The sequence below is a fragment of the Bos mutus genome, chromosome 23, assembly GCF_027580195.1.
Source record: "Bos mutus isolate GX-2022 chromosome 23, NWIPB_WYAK_1.1, whole genome shotgun sequence".
Classification (NCBI taxonomy): domain Eukaryota; kingdom Metazoa; phylum Chordata; class Mammalia; order Artiodactyla; family Bovidae; genus Bos; species Bos mutus.
Genome location: NC_091639.1, coordinates 32,546,339 through 32,563,978, shown reverse-complemented (window position 1 = coordinate 32,563,978; position 17,640 = coordinate 32,546,339).

Genomic DNA, 17,640 nt, shown 5'->3' with positions numbered 1-17,640 from the left:
TTATATAGGTCAGACAAGATAGTGAGTGCGGTTTTTCTGCCAGTGTTCTAGAAAGACTCTTCAGATTCAGCTCTTGCTTAATCCTGCAGTGCAGCTGGCCTTGGAAAAAGGTCCTTGAGGGTTCTTCAATACACTTAACCCTCAAACCAATCTTATGAGGCCGATAGGAAGATGTTCTCATTCCCATTTTACAGATGAGGAAACCGAGGCATCGTAGTTAAATGGTAGATTCAGGATTCCAACACAAGTTTTTTTTTTTTAACTCCAATTTAGACTTTGCATTCCAAAGTGAGCTTTTTTCTTTTCTTACACTGCAGCTGAATATTAAGATTCTCCAGAATAGGGACTTCCCTGGTGGTCCAGTGGTTAAGAATCTGCCTGCCAATGCCTGGGACGTGGATTCTATCCCTGGTCCAGGAAGATTCCACATGCCTTTGGCAACTAAGCCCATGAGCCACAACTACTGAGCCCACCTGCCTAGAGCCTGTGCTCCACAACAAGAGAAGCTACCTCAACGAGAAGCTCTCGAACCGCAACTACAGGGTAGCTTCCACTTTCTGCAACTAGAGAAAGCCCACTTGCCACAACGAAGACCCAGCGCAGTCAAAAATAAAATTAATTAATTAAAAACATTTCTCCGGAATAATTTCTAGCCAAGTTGCAGACCCCTCAGACTGGATGAAGGCTCAAGCAAGCTCTTCTGCTATTACTCAGAGGTATGAACTCCCTCAACCCCAGCTGGCTCTGCAAGGGGGAATCCAGCACATCCGCTGTCAGAAATGACACATTTGGAACCAGATTCCTCTGTAGGTTTATCTGAGCTTAAGACAGGGAAGATTGATCAGGGAGGCTGATCCACTGCCATCACTTTTCATTGTTCTTCAGCACCTGGACTTGGTGTGCTTAAACAAGCCAGGTAGGTGGCTTCATGCTGGCTCCCAGGGATTAGAGACGCTGCTGCACCCTGCTGCCCCCCACCCCCCACCCCGTCCACTCCACCTCAGCCCACTGTAGGACAGTCGGTTATTAAGAAAGGAAGTATGCACATCTCCTGAGGATTTGTGGACAGCCATTTGAACTGTGGTGTTGGAGAAGACTCTTGAGAGTCCCTTGGATTGCAAGGAGATCCAACCAGTCAAGCCTAAAGGAAATCGGTCCTGAATATTCATTGGAAGGAGTGATGCTGAAGCTGAAACTCCAATACTTTGACCAACTGATGCAAAGAACTGATTCATTTGAAAAGACCCTAATGCTAGGAAAGATTGAAGGCGGGAGGAGAAGGGGGTGACAGAGGATGAGATGATTGGATGGCATCACCGACTCGATGGACATGAGTTTGAGCAAGCTCTGGGAGTTGGGATGGACAGGGAAGCCTGGTTTGCTGCAGTCCATAGGGTCACAAAGAGTCGGACATGACTGAGCAACTGAACTGAACTGAATATAGAGATCCTGCTTGAAGGGACAGCAATAGTAGCAGACAGAATGCTGTTGTCTCCTGGAACAGTTGCTGGTCTGGATATCATTCCGGGCATAGTTTATCACTCAGTAAAGAATGTAGACAAGGGGTAAGATTGATTATGGATTAGATAGTGACCTTTGGGTTGAGGTAAGGGAGAGCTGCTGGAGGTAGGCATGAGGATGAAGATGAAGAGGGACGTGGAGGGTGATGGGGTTTTGATGGCTGGAGATGACAGAGGGTGGAAACAGCCCAGGTAGTGGAGGATGGTGCAGGAGACGGGATGTCAGAGGAAGAATGGTTGTTGCGATGATGGGCTGAGTAGCTCAGGGAACTAGCTGAAATGTCCAAAGCCGGGAGTGAAAATCTGATCGTGGCTTGGGGTGGCTGGGGAGGGGACAGGTTGCCTAGGGAGGCACTGCTTTGTGGCCACCCACACCTGATCCCAGAGGCACCAGCTGGAATGATACCCAGACCAACCATGTTCCAGGAGACGACAGCATTCTGTCCGCTTCTGGACTGGTGTCCCTTCCAGCAGGGTGTGTTCACAGGGCCATCTACAAAACCCTCAGGGTATTTTCCAAATCTGTTTCAACAGCCCAGCCAGGAGGTCCTTCCTGGCTGTGATTTAGTCAACCTGTTTCCCTAGGAGGCCTCTTTTCCCACCACAAACAGATGGGTGCTGATGTCAGCACCGGGCGAAGCCGTTAGTCAGCACCAGAGGGGCTCGTGCTGAGGGGCCAACGGAAGGAAAAGCGCCCCCGGACATGGCCTCCTCTAACCCCACCCCAGTGGGGGAGGCAAGGCAAGGGGCCACCCGGGAGGCCCTGCCAGGTGCGTGTACAGCCTTGGGTGGCCTGAGGCGCAGGCTTAGCCTCGGAGAGCCCTGGATGTGGGAAGTGGCTGCTGCTGCTGCTGCTAAGTCACTTCAGTCGAGTCCGACTCTTAGCGACCGCCTGGACTGCAGCCTATCAGGCTCTTCCATTCACGGGATTTTCCAGGCAAGAGTACTGGAGTGGGGTGCCATTGCCTTCTCCATGTGGGAAGTGGAAGGGTCCTTTAAGACCCATCTGGTTTAAGGCCATGCAGAGAAGAGAGAGGTGTTCTGATTCCCATTTCCCAGATGAGGACATGGAAGCCTTGGGAGGGAGAGAGCTGTGCCCAGGGCCCCATGGAGGGGCAGCAGTAGAACCCAGCTCAGCACCTCCAGCTCTGGAAGGCTGCAACAGCATCTCCATCTGTGCACGTGTGGGATCCTGTTTGGGGCAGTGGTCTCAGAGGGGCTGGTATCGGACAGAGCCGGGCTCCCCCTGGGGTCTGCCATTCCCTTGGGGGAGGGTGTGACTTGGAGCCTCTGTCTCTTCTTTGGTGACGTTGGCAGGCGGGTTCTTCACCACTGAGCCACCAGGGAAGGCCCTCTTCTGTGACATTTGTTGTGTACTTAGTGTCCGAATCTTTGTGACCCCATGGACTGTAGCCCGCCAGGCTCCTCTGTCCATGGCATTTCCCAGGCAAGAATACTGGAGTGGGTTTCCATTTCCTTCTCCAGGGGATCTTCCCCACCCAGGGACTGAACCCACGACTTCTGTGTCTCCTGCATTGGTAGGTAAATTCTTTACCACTAAGCCACCTGGGAAGCCCACAGGGGTGTTCAAAAATTCCTCCTCCGGTGGGAGGAGAGTTAAATGGGATGGGCAAAAGTAAAGCTCCCTATGAATGTTAGCCTTCTTCCCCCCACAAATCATTAGTCCCAGTGGGGGTTCTCTGTGTACTTCAGTGTGGGCTTGTGTGAGAGCGCGCGCGCGTGTGTGTGTGTGTGTGTGTGTGTGTGCTATCTGCAGATCTTGGCCAGGCGGCCACAGCAAGGGGAAGTCAGTGTTCAGGGGTCCGGAAGTCTTTAGGGGCTGAAGCTTCTAGAACTGGTGTGAGGGGGTGCTGCTGATGGAGGATGCGCTCCAGGACACCCAGTCCCCGAGCTGCTGCCAACCCTGAAGGCTCACGGGACAGGGCAGGTGGTCTTGGCGGGGCGGGGGTGGGGGCGGCGGCAGCCCCTCTTAGGGAACAGCTCCACTGTCAGGAGTCAGTCATGAGGAGGTCCCTGTGGGCGTTTGTAGCGCAGCCCAGCCCAGAGTGTCTGACTAGGGGTTAGAGAATGGGCTTGAGGGCACCAGAAGAGAGGAGAAGAAGCAGGGCTGGCCCTCAGGCCTCCAGCGAATTCCACCTTTCTTGCAGCCCCAGGCAATCTTGCCTCCCAGCCTGAGTCATCCTCACTCTGGTCTGAATGAGAGTCCTGTCATTTGCGCTAATTGTTACATTTGCACAGCACGCAGTCCCAGGAGCTTGGGGACCCAGAATGCAGAGCTACTCTTCCACATGCTGATTTTATGACATCAGCAGAACTGGAGCCTGGGGAGTGGCTGGGGGCAGAGGACAGTGGCCTTCAGCACTGATTCTAAGCTGCCTGTAATGTCCCCATTGCATTCACAGAGGCATGATGTGTTGGAGTCCTGGAAGGTCCAAACTGAGGGTCAGCCCTCGATGGCCTTCCAGACCAACTGCCTCGCTTTATACAGAAGGAGACTGAGGCCCTGGTTAGTGGCAGTGTAGGGTCACAACCTCACCCCACCTCTTCCATATTCATCCTTTGACTGCATATGCATGGAGCACCCTTTTGGTGACCATCCTTCATACACACCCAGCCTCCCCCTCCTGCAGTACCTCCAGGTTTATTTTGCTTCCTGGAAGTACCTGACATTATATATGGATGCTCTTTCTCTTCTGTCCCCTTCCCCCATTAGAATGAAGCTCCAAAGGGGCAAGAATTCTTCCCCCATTTCACTATTGCCATATTGTCAGCATCTAGAACACAAGGTTGCTCAGAAAGGAACTGTGGGATTCATTCACTCATTTGTTCCCTTATTCATCAGGTGGCTGCCTCTCAGGTGGGTCTTCTGCATTGCAGACAGTGATGGCACAGAGAGGTGTCAGACCCAGCTTCTGTCCCACAGAGCAGGTGGCTTCAGACTCTTTTCTCCAGGCTCCAGCTGCCTGAAGATGGGAGGGAGCATTTTGTTAAGGTACCCTGGAAGGGACTCTGGAAGGTCCCCTCAAGCAGGGAGGGGCTGGGGCTTGGGGATAAGAACCCTTCTTAGGAAGTAGATCAGGTCCCAGAGCAGTCTCCAAGGCACAGTGGTGACCAGAGGTGCAGACACAGGTAGCCTGTGACCAGAGGGAGGGGGAAAGGAATGTAGTGACCCACAGGGGTTGGCAGAGAGGGAGCAGGGATGGGGATCCTGGGAAGACAGGGCAAACAGGGCGCTGCGGAGGGGCTGGGCCCTGGGTGTGTGTGGGGTGGGGTGGAGGAGAAGGACACCGACATTTGTTAACATCTGTGTCAGTTGGAGAGTGGGCACCAGGATGGAGAGAGAGAAGACATGTGGTCAGATGGGGAGACGGAACACAGAGCCAAAGCTTGGTGGAAGGCTCAATTTTCTTATCCATAAAATGGAGATGATGAATGAGTGAGTGAGCAAGAGTGAACGTCGACATTCTAGGAATCAGCGAACTAAAATGGACTGGAATGGGTGAATTTAACTCAGATGACCATTATATCTACTACTGTGGGCAGGAATCCCTCAGAAGAAATGGAGTAGCCATCATGGTCAACAAGAGAGTCCAAAATGCAGTACTTGGATGCAATCTCAAAAACAACAGAATGATCTCTGTTCGTTTCCAAGGCAAACTGTTCAATATCACAGTAATCCAAGTCTCTGCCCCAACCAGTAACACTGAAGAAGCTGAAGTTGAACGGTTCTATGAAGACCTACAAGACCTTTTAGAACTAACACCCAAAAAAAGATGTCCTTTTCATTATAGGGGACTGGAATGCAAAAGTAGGAAGTCAAGAAACACCTGGAGTAACAGGCAAATTTGGCCTTGGAATATGGAATGAAGCAGGGCAAAGACTAATAGAGTTTTGCCAAGAAAATGCACTGGTCATAACAAACACCCTCTTCCAACAACACAAGAGAAGACTCTACACATGGACATCACCAGATGGTCAACACCGAAATCAGATTGATTATATTCTTTGCAGCCAAAGATGGAGAAGCTCTATACAGTCAGCAAAAACAAGACCAGGAGCTGACTGTGGCTCAGATCATGAACTCCTTATTGCCAAATTCAGACTTAAATTGAAGAAAGTAGGGAAAACCACTAGACCATTCAGGTATGACCTAAATCAAATCCCTTATGATTATATAGTGGAAGTGAGAAATAGATTTAAGGGCCTAGATCTGATAGATAGAGTGCCTGATGAACTATGGATGGAGGTTCGTGACATTGCACAGGAGACAGGGATCAAGACCATCCCCATGGAAAAGAAATGCAAAAAAGCAAAATGGCTGTCTGGGGAGGCCTTACAAATAGCTGTGAAAAGAAGAGAAGTGAAAAGCAAAGGAGAAAAAGAAAGATATAAACATCTGAATGCAGAGTTCCAAAGAATAGCAAGAAGAGATAAGAAATAGAGGAAAACAGAATGGGAAAGACTAGAGATCTCGTCAAGAAAATTAGAGATACCAAGGGAACATTTCATGCAAAGATGGGCTCGATAAAGGACAGAAATGGTATGGACTTAACAGAAGCAGAAGATATTAAGAAGAGATGGCAAGAATACACAGAAGAATACACAGATGCCATCCAGCCATCTCATCCTCTGTTATCCCCTTCTCCTCCTGCCCCCAATCCCTGTACAAAAAAGATCTTCACGACCCAGATAATCACAATGGTGTGATCACTCATCTAGAGCCAGACATCCTGGAATGTGAAGTCAAGGGGGTCTTAGAAAGCATCATTATAAACAAACCTAGTGGAGGTGATGGAATTCCAGTTGCGCTATTTCAAATCCTGAATGATGATGCTGTGAAAGTGCTGCACTCAATATGCCAGCAAATTTGGAAAACTCAGCAGTGGCCACAGGACTGGAAAAGGTCAGTTTTCATTCCAATCCCAAAGAAAGGCAATGCCAAAGAATGCTCAAACTACCGCACAATTGCACTCATCTCACACGCTAGTAAAGTAATGCTCAAAATTCTCTAAGCCAGGCTTCAGCAATACGTGAACCGTGAACTTCCTGATGTTCAAGCTGGTTTTAGAAAATGCAGAGGAACCAGAGATCAAATTGCTAACATCCGCTGGATCATGGAAAAAGCAAGAGAGTTCCAGGAAAACATCTATTTCTGCTTTACTGACTATGCCAAAGCCTTTGACTGTGTAGATCACAATAAACTGTGGAAAATTCTGAAAGAGATGGGAATACCGGACCACCTGATCTGCCTATTGAGAAATTTGTATGCAGGTCAGGAAGCAACAGTTAGAACTGGACATGGAACAACAGACTGGTTCCAAATAGGAAAAGGAGTACGTCAAGGCTGTATATTGTCACCCTGCTTATTTAACTTATACGCAGAGTACATCATGAGAAACACTGGACTGGAAGAAGCACAAGCTGGAATCAAGATTGCCGGGAGAAATATCAATAACCTCAGATATGCAGATGACACCACCCTTATGGCAGAAGGTGAAGAGGAACTAAAAAGCCTCTTGATGAAAGTGAAAGTGGAGAGTGAAAAAGTTGGCTTAAAGCTCAACATTCAGAAAACGAAGATCATGGCATCTGGTCTCATCACTTCATGGGAAATAGATGGGGAAACAGTGGAAACAGTGTCAGATTTTATTTTTTGGGGCTCTGAAATCACTGCAGATGGTGACTGCAGCCATGAAGTTAAAAGACGCTTACTCCTTGGAAGGAAGCTTACTCCTTGGAAGGAAAGTTATGACCAACCTAGATAGCATATTCAAAAGCAGAGACATTACTTTGCCAACAAAGGTCTGTCTAGTCAAGGCTATGGTTTTTCCAGTGGTCATGTATGGATGTGAGAGTTGGACTGTGAAGAAGGCTGAGCGCTGAAGAATTGATGCTTTTGAACTGTGGTGCTGGAGAAGACTCTTGAGAGTCCCTTGGACTGCAAGGAGATCCAACAAGTCCATTCTGAAGGAGATCAGCCCTGGGATTTCTTTGGAAGGAATGATGCTAAAGCTGAAACTCCAGTACTTTGGCCACCTCATGTGAAGAGTTGACTCACTGGAAAAGACTCTGATGCTGGGAGGGATTGGGGGCAGGAGGAGAAGGGGATGACAGAGAATGAGATGGCTGGATGGCATCACTAACTTGATGGACGTGAGTCTGGGTGAAGTCCAGGAGTTGGTGATGGACAGGGATGCGTGCTGCGATTTATAGGGTCACAGAGTTGAACACGACTGAATGACTGAACTGAAAATGGAGATGATGACTGACCCTGGGGATGGGGGAAGGGGAGATGAGCCTTGTACTGAAAAATCATCTCTTTGAATACACTGAGCCCCTGCTGGATCCCCAGACAATGCTGGCCTGTCCTCCTCACCTCTCCTCCCTTTACCCTGTCCCCAGCTCTGGGGCTCTGACCTGTGAAGTGGGCCAGACCCCACCCTCCCTGTTCCCCAGCTCCTATGGGTGGTGGCCCAAAAGGCTAACCGGTTTCCTCCATCCAACTTGACCAGAATCATCTGGGCTCTGTGGATGCTGCGGGTTTCCTGATGCGGGCCCAGGCCTTGGCCTCGCTGGGGGCTGTAAGCAGGAGAGTAACAGCCCAGATTTTGCAAGCCTGAAATAGTTTATTGCTGGGCTGAGGCAGGGAGGAAGGAGGGCATGGCCCCGGGAATGCAGGAGGAATGCCTGGGAGGCTTGTTTCTGCCCCCCACCCCTCCTCAATTCCCCAGGGGGAAGCCAGCAAGGCTTTCAGCCAGCTGGGCACCGGGTTGCGCAGTGAGAAATGGTTTGGGCGCTGAACATTCCTGGTGCTGGGGTGTTCTCAGGGCCCAGCGGTGGGTGTATGCGTGAGGGGAGACCTGGTTTTCCTTTTGATGTGGGGACCATCTCCAAGGAGGCTGCCTGGATAAGCCTGTCTCACTCCCCATCGTTTAGGCTCCCCACACCCCTGACTTTGGCTGGGAGTACCATGGAAATAGATCTTGCATGGTCCTGGCAGGGGAGGGGGCTGTGCTTTGGCTTGAAGTGTGGCCCCTGTGTCTTCCTTCAAACTGGAGCTCTCTGAAGTCAGGGTATATGTTTTCTCTTAAGACTTGGGTCTTTCCTTACAGTCTGAGGCTGTAATGCTGTGGGGAGGGCTGTGTCACCCCACCTTACCCAGAAGCTCCCCATGGCTGGGATGGGGTGGCCACCGAAACGGCAACTGCAAAAGGGTCTTCACCCCCATTCCTTTACATCCAAGACTGCATTGTTAAGGACCCACTGAGTCTTCTGTGGACCAGACACCGGCCTCCCAACAGCCTTTGCCCCACCCCCACCCCTGCTCGTGGGACATCTGGGGCCCCACTATGTGAGGCGGGGAGGAACCAGGCCCTGGTCGCCCACCTGGACAGTCCACTTGGCCCTCCTGGCGCCACACTCTGGGCTCTCCTCGACCACTCTGCTTGTGTTCTAGGGTCTTCCCCCCACCCTGGGAGGGGTTGGGAGTGGACAGGTCAAAGCGCGCCAGGCATCTGTCCACTGATGGTACCTGTGCATTCCTGGGCCCTGCATCGGGGCCGGTCATCTTCCCTTTCATGTTTGGCTGTCTGATGGAGCCAGTGGATATGGTGGGGGTTGGGCAGGGGGCCTGGGGCAGCCAGGCAGCAATGGTGGATGGCAGAAGGCAGAGGAGTGATGCCCAGCCGCGGTCACAAGGTTCCAGCGCCCTTAGGTCCTGCCAAGCTCTGGCACGGGAGACACAGGGGGTCAAAACTCTGTCTGGCCAGCCTCCATCCCTCTGTTTTGGCCATGGCTTCTGGCTTCCATTGGCAGCACTTCCTTTTCCAATCTGCCCCCATCCCACGACACACACACTCCTAGAGCAGCTCCAGGGGCTGAGTCTGTGGTCACAGTGATGGAGGGTCTATGTAGAGTTGGGCCACTCTGTGTTGAGGATTATGGAGATGGAAATCAGGGTTTAGGATCAGACACTGACCAGGGTTAGGAGTCAGCCTGTTTTCTGGGTTAGGGGGATTTGATTTTGGAGGTAGGATTAAGGGTCAGGCTGTACTCAAGATTAAGGGTCAGTCTATACCTAGGGTTGGGAGTCAGTCTGTACCTAGGATCAAAGACATGGCTTCCTCAGGAACAGAGTACTCTACACCCACAATTAGGGGGTGATGGGCATCTGAGGATGAGAGTTTGTTTTCCACCAGAACTGAACCTACAGCATGGCCACAAAAGGTGATCCTGGCGAGTCATTCACAGATGGCAGAGAATAGAGTTTGCAGTTTGGAGGGGCAGGATTCATTGATCCCTTGGCCATCCCCTCTGGGGACCCACCTGCAGGAGGTATGAGGAACAGAGGGAGGAGACTCAAGGCTCTCAGAGAAACCTTCATCAGGAACACTGGTGGGGATGGAGCACAGTGTCCAGGCTAAGTCCAGTGAGTGGTTCAGAGGCAATATTGTCCAACGCCATGGCCAGCCAGGAAGAATACTGAGTAACTCCACGGATCGCGCTTCTGTTTACACTGTACCTCTTGAAACGCAGTCACCAGTAGCTCATTCTGCAAACATTTCCTGAATACCTACCATACTTTAGACCAGAGGTTCTCAAACTTGAGTGCACAGAGGAACAACCAGGAAGCTTGTGAAAAAAGGCCAGTTCCTGGGTCCCACCCCTACAGGCTCTGGAGAAGGACAGTACTGGGAGCTGCCCAGGAATCCGCACTTCCAATAAAGCCCCCAGGCGATTCTGCTGTGACTTTTTTTTTAATTGATTTATTTTATTTTTGGTTGCACTGGGTCTTCATTGCTGTGTGAAGCTTTTCTCTAGTTGTGGCCAGTGGGGGCTACTCTCTAGTTGCGGTTTGAGGGCTTCTCACTGCACTGGCTCCTCTTGTGTAACATGGGCTCTAGGGCATGTGGGCTCAGTAGCTGTGACCCATGGGCTCAGTTGCCCTGCGGCATGTGGGATTCTCCCAGACCTGGGATCGAACCCGTGTCCCCTGAATTGGCAGGCGGTTTCTTAACCACTGGACCACCAGGGAAGTCTTTTTTTTTTTTTTTTAATTGCTGCTGTGGTAGTCTTATTTTTACTTATTTTTTCAGAGTTTTAATAAGACTTTAATAGAGGGTCAGAATACTAACAAGCATCTTCCAGCATAACAAGGAAAAGGCAGCAACATGAATTCTTTCAGTTAGAATGGCATAATGTAGTAGTTTTAAGACCATACTTTTGTAACCTGTCCTCAAAAGGCTCATGGGGTTAAAAAAAAAAAAAAAAAAGGATTGTGGAAAATACCATAATGCCTTCTGGTGAGTTCAGTGCACAGAATGGGTGCCAAGGATTTCTGGGATAAAAGGGTGTGTGACCATTTTCAGAGAAGACCTTGCAAGAAAGTTAGGGAGTTTCTCTCTCATTTCTGACCACCAGTAAGCTAAAAATGTATGGTCTTATTGCAAGAATTGTATAAAAACTTAGCTGTGTAGCCTTTCCAAAGCATTTTCATGTGCTTGGCAAGGTAGGAGAATTCCGGCAAACACACTGGAGGTTAGCTTTGAGCAAAGACGTGTAAAGCAAAGCATAATTACTGCATTAAATGAAGCAAAGTAAAAGAATGCACATAAAAACGCGGTCTTGGCACAGTGCTGGGGAAGGAACAATGCATGACAGCCATTATTAATAACTTACCAATTTCTATAAACAATCATTCTGAAAAGCACGACTCAGGCAGCCAGGTCAACTTTGTTTAAACTGTGGCCCCGTGCTCTGCCCCACTCTCCCCTGCCTTGTTCCACCTGCCAGGAACCTAGTCTGCAGTTGGCATACAGAAACAACAGGGGGTGTGTGTGTTTATTTTCCCAATATTAAATCACAATATTGATTATGCTTTAGCATATGGCACATTTCTCTCTCCCCCAGCTGCTCCCTGGTCAAGAATCTGGCGTGAAGTGCTCAGTCACTTTGAGGACCTTGCTGAAGGCAGGAAGCCTGGATGGTTTGCCTCCCCGCTCCCCATTCCCCGGCTCACTGCCATTGGCTTGCTTCTAGAAGCTTATATAACCTTTCTTTATTTAAGGCTTCTATTCTTCAATCTGAGGGTGAATGGACTTCCGGGCCTGCCTGTGGGGCAGGAGCTGGAGGTGTTATGCTTCTCCAGCAGGGAGAGAGGACTGGACTGAGTTCCTGGAGCTTCTGGAGGCCATGCCCTCCCTGGGCTGTCCTGGGATAGCAGACCCTCCCGTGGGGAGGGCAGGAGGTGACCTTCCATTCCCCTGCCTGGGCTGCAGGCCACCTGGTCTCAGCCTTCTTAGATACCGCCAGGAAGTTTTTTCTTTCATCCCAGTCAAATTTCACCTTGTTGATTTCAGGCCAGTGTTTCCGGGGAGGCATGGGGTTTCAGGCTGGCCAGGGACTTTCTCAGCCCTCTGGACACCCCTATACCTCTGGAGCTCCCCTTCCCACGGGATTGCTCCATCTCATTCATGCATTCAGCAGGCATTCCTCGCACACCCATTAGGTACCCCGTACAGTGGGTTTCCGTGGTGGAAGCCTGGTTCTCAGGGTAGACAGGTCATAGGCACAAGGGTGAATCATTTCTCTCTAGTGTGGTATAAGCATGCCAGAGGATTAAGGAGGCATAGGAGGGGTACCTGACTCACTCTTGGGGGGCATGTGGAAGGCAAGGAAGTCTCCATGAAGGAGGTAATGGTTTATCTGAATCTAAAACTATGAGAAGGGAAAGAGGGGATATATGTCAACATATAGGTGATTCACTTTGCTGCTCAGCAGAAATTGACACAACATTGTAAAAGCAACTGTACTCTTGTTGCCGTTCAGTCGCTAAGTCGTGTCCAACTCTTTGCGACCCCAGGAACTGCAGGCCACCAGGCTTCTCTATCACCATTTCCCTAAGTTTGCTCAAACTTATGTTCATTGGATCAGTGACGAGAAAGGAGGAGTGGACTAGGGGCTATTTAGGCTGAGAGAGTACCCTGAAGATGAGTCTGGAGGCTGGCAGCAGCATGGCCAGAACTGGTTTAGAAGTCACTTTCTAGACCCCAGAGCATGAGGTTTGAAGCAGCGAGGAGATGGGGCTGAGTCTGGAGAGGCCTGCAGGGGTGAGCTCACAGGAGAGTGTGGGGAGCTAGGGTCTTACCCTGCGGATGCTGGGGAGCCATGGACGGTTTCAGCTAGAAGGGAGTGAACTGCTTAGGTCTGCTGACTTGACACGGTCCATTAACAGCAGCACCTAATGTATCCCAGGGGACCAAGGAGCCTGGAGGGCTACAGTCCCTGGGGTCACAAAAGAGTCCGGCTTGAGTTAGCGACTAAACAACAATGCATCTTTCCTGCGCTTGTGGGGCCCCTGCATCTTAACAGAGAGCTCTGGGAAGGCAGGCTGTCATGAGAACTGGTGTCATGAGCCACTCAACTGCAAAAGGTGGGGAAAAGAGAAGACCCTCAAGCCAGAAGGACCTGAGGTTGAATCCCTCACTGATCTGGTAAGATATTGAAACTGCCTGAGCCTCAGCGGCTGCGTCTATAGAATGAAAAGAAGTGAAGGTGTTAGTCACTCAGTCATGTCTGACTCTTTACAATCCCTTGGACTGTAGCCCGCCAGGCTCCTCTGTCCTTGAGATTCTCCAGGCAAAAACACTGGAGTGAGGAGCCATTTCCTCCTCCAGGGGATCTTCCCGACTCAGGGATTGGACCTGAGCCCCCTGCATTGCAGGCAGATTCTTCACCCTCTGAGCCACCAGGGAAGCCGTCTAATACCATAGAATGGGAGCCATCTAATACTGATGGCTGTGTGGTAGAGAGAGCTGGGGAGAGCCTACACAGGAAACGGTCCAGAAGTGCAGACCAGGGAAAGGGTGGCTGCAGCTCATTCCATGATCAACTTGGCAGTGGGGAGCCTGGTCTCCCAGCCTGGGGTCCTGGCCTCCGTCCCCACTGCTGTCTGATCAGCAGTCTGTAATGTGCCTCCCTGAGTGAGGCCTTGGGGAGGTACCCCCACTGTAAACAGCGGGTCCCTACGCGTCTCCTGATCTGGCGCCTCAGCCCTGGGTGCCCTGTGGCCCCTGGGCCTCTGGCTCCAGAGCAGCAGTGGAAAAGAAAGATCTGCCCGGCTTCCTGCAGGCCTCGTGGTTGTGCAAGGCTGTCTGATTTCAAACAAACTGCAAAACCTGCTGCCTCTCAGGCAGTTCCAAGCATTCTGGCCAGCAGGTGGCCAGGAGGCCACGGCTAGGAACAGCCAGGGCCTGGGTCACAGGCCACACCAGCCCGACCAGGGGTGAACCTAGACCTCTGGTGTCTGGGCCTGGCATAGCTGGGTTGCTGGCGAAATGGAAAGATCTCTGGACAGGGAGTCAGACAGGGGTCCTAGTTCCTAGTCCTAGCTTCCCCCACCAATTCACTGTGTGATGTAGGGCAAGTTCCTTGCCTTCTCTGGGTCTTAGTAGCTTCGGCTCAGCCCGAGGAGTTCGGTGGCGATGATCCCACAGGGTGCCTTCCATCCTGGTGTTCTGGGAGTCTGAGTTCTTGTGCCCTAGAGATTGGACGGCATCTCCCCAGATTCTGGATGAGGGCCACCCCCACCCCTCTCCATTCATTCAGTATCAGCTCCAACTCCAACCACAGGTAAGAGAAGAACTCTGTTTGACTGCGGCCCGTGTAAGAGCAAGGCAATTTTCTTGGAAGTTTCCTGGTGCTGCTTCATTCATTATTTAATTCACTCTTGTATTCAATGAAATGGAAACATTTTAAAAAATCATTCATTCATTTGGTTAACAACTATTAAGGGACATCTACTAGGTGGCAGGTACTGTGCTGGGATCTGGAAGTCACTGGTGAGCCAGATGAGCAGGGTCCTAGTTTACTTGAGCTCACAGGCTCCCCCGGCCTGAGTTTCCTGAGAAGCGGCAACAGCAGGCCCACAAGTCATGTCTGGAGATTAAGCTGCAAAATCCTCAGTCCCTGGTAGGACCTCATCCACTCTCACCGTGCAGAGCCCTGTCCTCAACACTGAAGGGAAGTGCATGCCAGGTCGCTTCAGTAGTTTCTGATTCTTTGCAACCCTATGGACTGTAGCCCATCAGGGTCCTCTGTCCATGGGATTCTCCCAGCAAGAATACTGGAGTGGGTTGCCATTGCCCTCCTCTGGGGGAATCTTCCAGACCCGGGGATTGAACCCACATCTCTTATGTCTTCTGCATTGGCAGGCGTGTTCTTTACCACTAGTGCCACCTGGGAAGCCCCTGAGGGTAAGCAGAGGAAAACAAATCCTGCCCCCAGGAAGCCCCCAGGTGCCCAGTCCCTACCTCTGGAGCTGGTGGGGGAACCAGCCACCACCTCAGGGACTCACAGAAGCCTTTCGTCAGCAGGCGCAAAGCTGGGCCCTGCCCTGAGCGTCCTGAGGAACAGCCTGCAAGGAGTGGGACCATTTCCTCTCGGGCCTCTTGCCTGGCATACAGGCTAACATAATGTTTGGTGAGACGGGATCTTCCCCAAAATCGGAGGAGACAGATTCAGAGATGTGTCTTTATTAGCAGTTACCTGCTTCAACCCCCCTGCTAGATAATTCTTGGGGACCCTGGGAGGGACTGGAAGCGCAGCCAGGAGAGACTCAGAGCTGAGTGATGAAGGAGGCGCCTGCCGAGGGGAAGGAGGCTGCCGCAGCGGGCTCCTACCACCTTATGCAAGAGGGGGAACAAAGGGGCTTTCTGGGAGGCATTAGAAGATGAAGTGGCTGGGTCGGGGCAAACTCAGCAAGCCCCTGGGGCCCTGAGTTAGCAGCAGCAACTGAAAGGGGGTGGGAATTACAGCTCCTGGCCCCCCTCACAGAGGCACCACCCCCTGGTCCCCGCCTGGGCCTCCTCATGCAGCTAATCTGCTGCCTTGCCTGAGCTCCTGCAAGGGGCCTGGTGAGGGGCTGGTCCCTTCCACTTAGAGGGGAACGGAGCCTTCCTAGGGAAGGAGCTGCCTGACCCCTGACCCCTGACCCTGGGGGCACAGGCCCTGAGCAGGCTGGGTGGCCCAATTTGGGGCCAGACACTTGACTGAGCTCTGGGTTTGAGGGGAAATCACTGCTCCTCTCTAGGCTCTCCTTCCTGCTGATCAGTGAGAATTAGGGACGTGGACCACTGGCAATCCCAGGGGTCCCTGGGCTGGTTCCAGCAGGCATGAGGGAAGCCTCCTCTTAGTCATGTGGTTCCTGGTGAGCAGGCGTGTCCCCAACACAGATGGGTCTTTGAATTTTTGGACTGATAGGAGTCTAATTGTTAAATGAAAATGAGAAGATATTTGAAGTCCCACAGCCTGGTCCCCACTGGCCTTCCCAGTTTTACTTCTTTCTTTTTTTTTTTTTAATATATATATATCTACATATTTATTTTTATGCTGCTTCTTAGTTTCGGCATGTGGGGTTTTTTTTTTTGGCCTAGGTGCGGCATGTGGGATCTAGTTGCCTGACCAGGGATCAAACCTGAGCCCCCTGCATTGGGAGCATGAAGTCTTAAACACTGGACCACCAGGAAAATCCCCCAGTTTTACTTCTTAATACCTCCTGTGTTGTAAATGATGTTGCAATAACAGCAAGCTGCAGACACCATGCTGTCTGTGTGTGATGTTCAAAATTCTCTGCAATTCCCTGTCCCGGCTCACTCTCTATTTCTTAAGGCCCAGGGCTGTCAGCACCCCTCTTGCCCCTCCCCACAGCTCTCAGTTGCACTAACTCGTTTAACCATCTTCTCTGTGTCTTTCTCCCGACAGACTGTTGGCTTCATCTTCTTTTTTATTTTTTTTTGAAGTGGGCCTTTTTTAAAGTCTTTATTGAGTTTATTACAATATTGTTTCAGTTTTATGTTTTGGTTTTTTGGTCACAAGGCATGTGGGATCTTGGCTCTCTGTCCGGGATTGAACCCTGACCCACTGCATTGGAAGGCAAAATCTTAACCACTGAGCCACCAGGAAAGTCCCGCTGCTAGCTCCTTGAGAGCTGGGGTAGAGCTGGCACCTGGGCCACACAGGGCCTGAGCCTGCCAGCAACAACTGGTGACCAGGACAGCTCACAGGGGCAGGGAGACGAGAACGGCACAGCAGCACAGTTACAGAATTGCCTGGGTATGGAGGGCAGTAGAGAGACTTACAGGGAGGCAGGAAAGTGTAAAAACGGGGGGATCTGTACGTAGAAGCTTCCAGAAGCGAGACCTGCCAGGGTAGAAGAAGCCAGGCAGAAGCAGAGCATTCCAGGGGGAGGGAATGCTAGGAGAGGGAGGAGGCGGCTGTGGGCAGGAGCTGGGACCTGGAGAGAGAGTGGGAGCCGTGGCCGGGGTGGTCAGGCTGGGCCTCAGAGGCTGTGCGGAGGATTTTCGGCCTTATCCAAGGAGCAACCTGAAGCTATTAAGGGGATTTTAGCAGTTGAGGGACTGAGGTGATGAGATTTGCATTTCTAAAAGATCACTTTCATCGGTGTGGAGAGTGGATTAGGAGGGACAAGAGGGTATTGCTATTGAGAGAGGGGATGGAGAGGGGAAAGGACAAATTGAGAGGTTTAGGATGGGAGCTGACAGAACTCAGAGATTGGATGATTTGGAGGGAGAGGGTGGAGGCTCCAGGCTTCCTACTCACCCCTTGGGCTGGTCAGTGGGCCTGGGCAGCCTGTGAGCCCCTGCCTGCTTGTGGACCCCCATCAGCCGTGGTGCAGGGCTGGGGATGCTGGAGCCAGCCCCTCTCCTCTGAGCAGCCCTGTGGGACAGGAGTGCGGGGCCAGGCTGCAGCTGCCCAGCTCTTCCCTGCGGTCAGTGCGCCAGTAAACCTGCCCTCATGGATGGGGGCCACAGATTCACACGGACTCAGACCGTCCATATGTGCACGCGTAACTTAGACTCATAGATATATTCATAGCATAGCACAGCTTGGACGTAGACATTAGAACACTTACCCCAAGACTCAGATTTACAGAGTGGGCCCCCCAATGTGTACTTGTTGACATGTATAATTAGGTCTATTGATGATAAAAAAACAACCAACATTTAGTGGGTGCTTGATATGGGCCAGATTTCAAACACTTCACATCCCTGGTGGCTCAGATGGTAAAGAACTTGCCTGC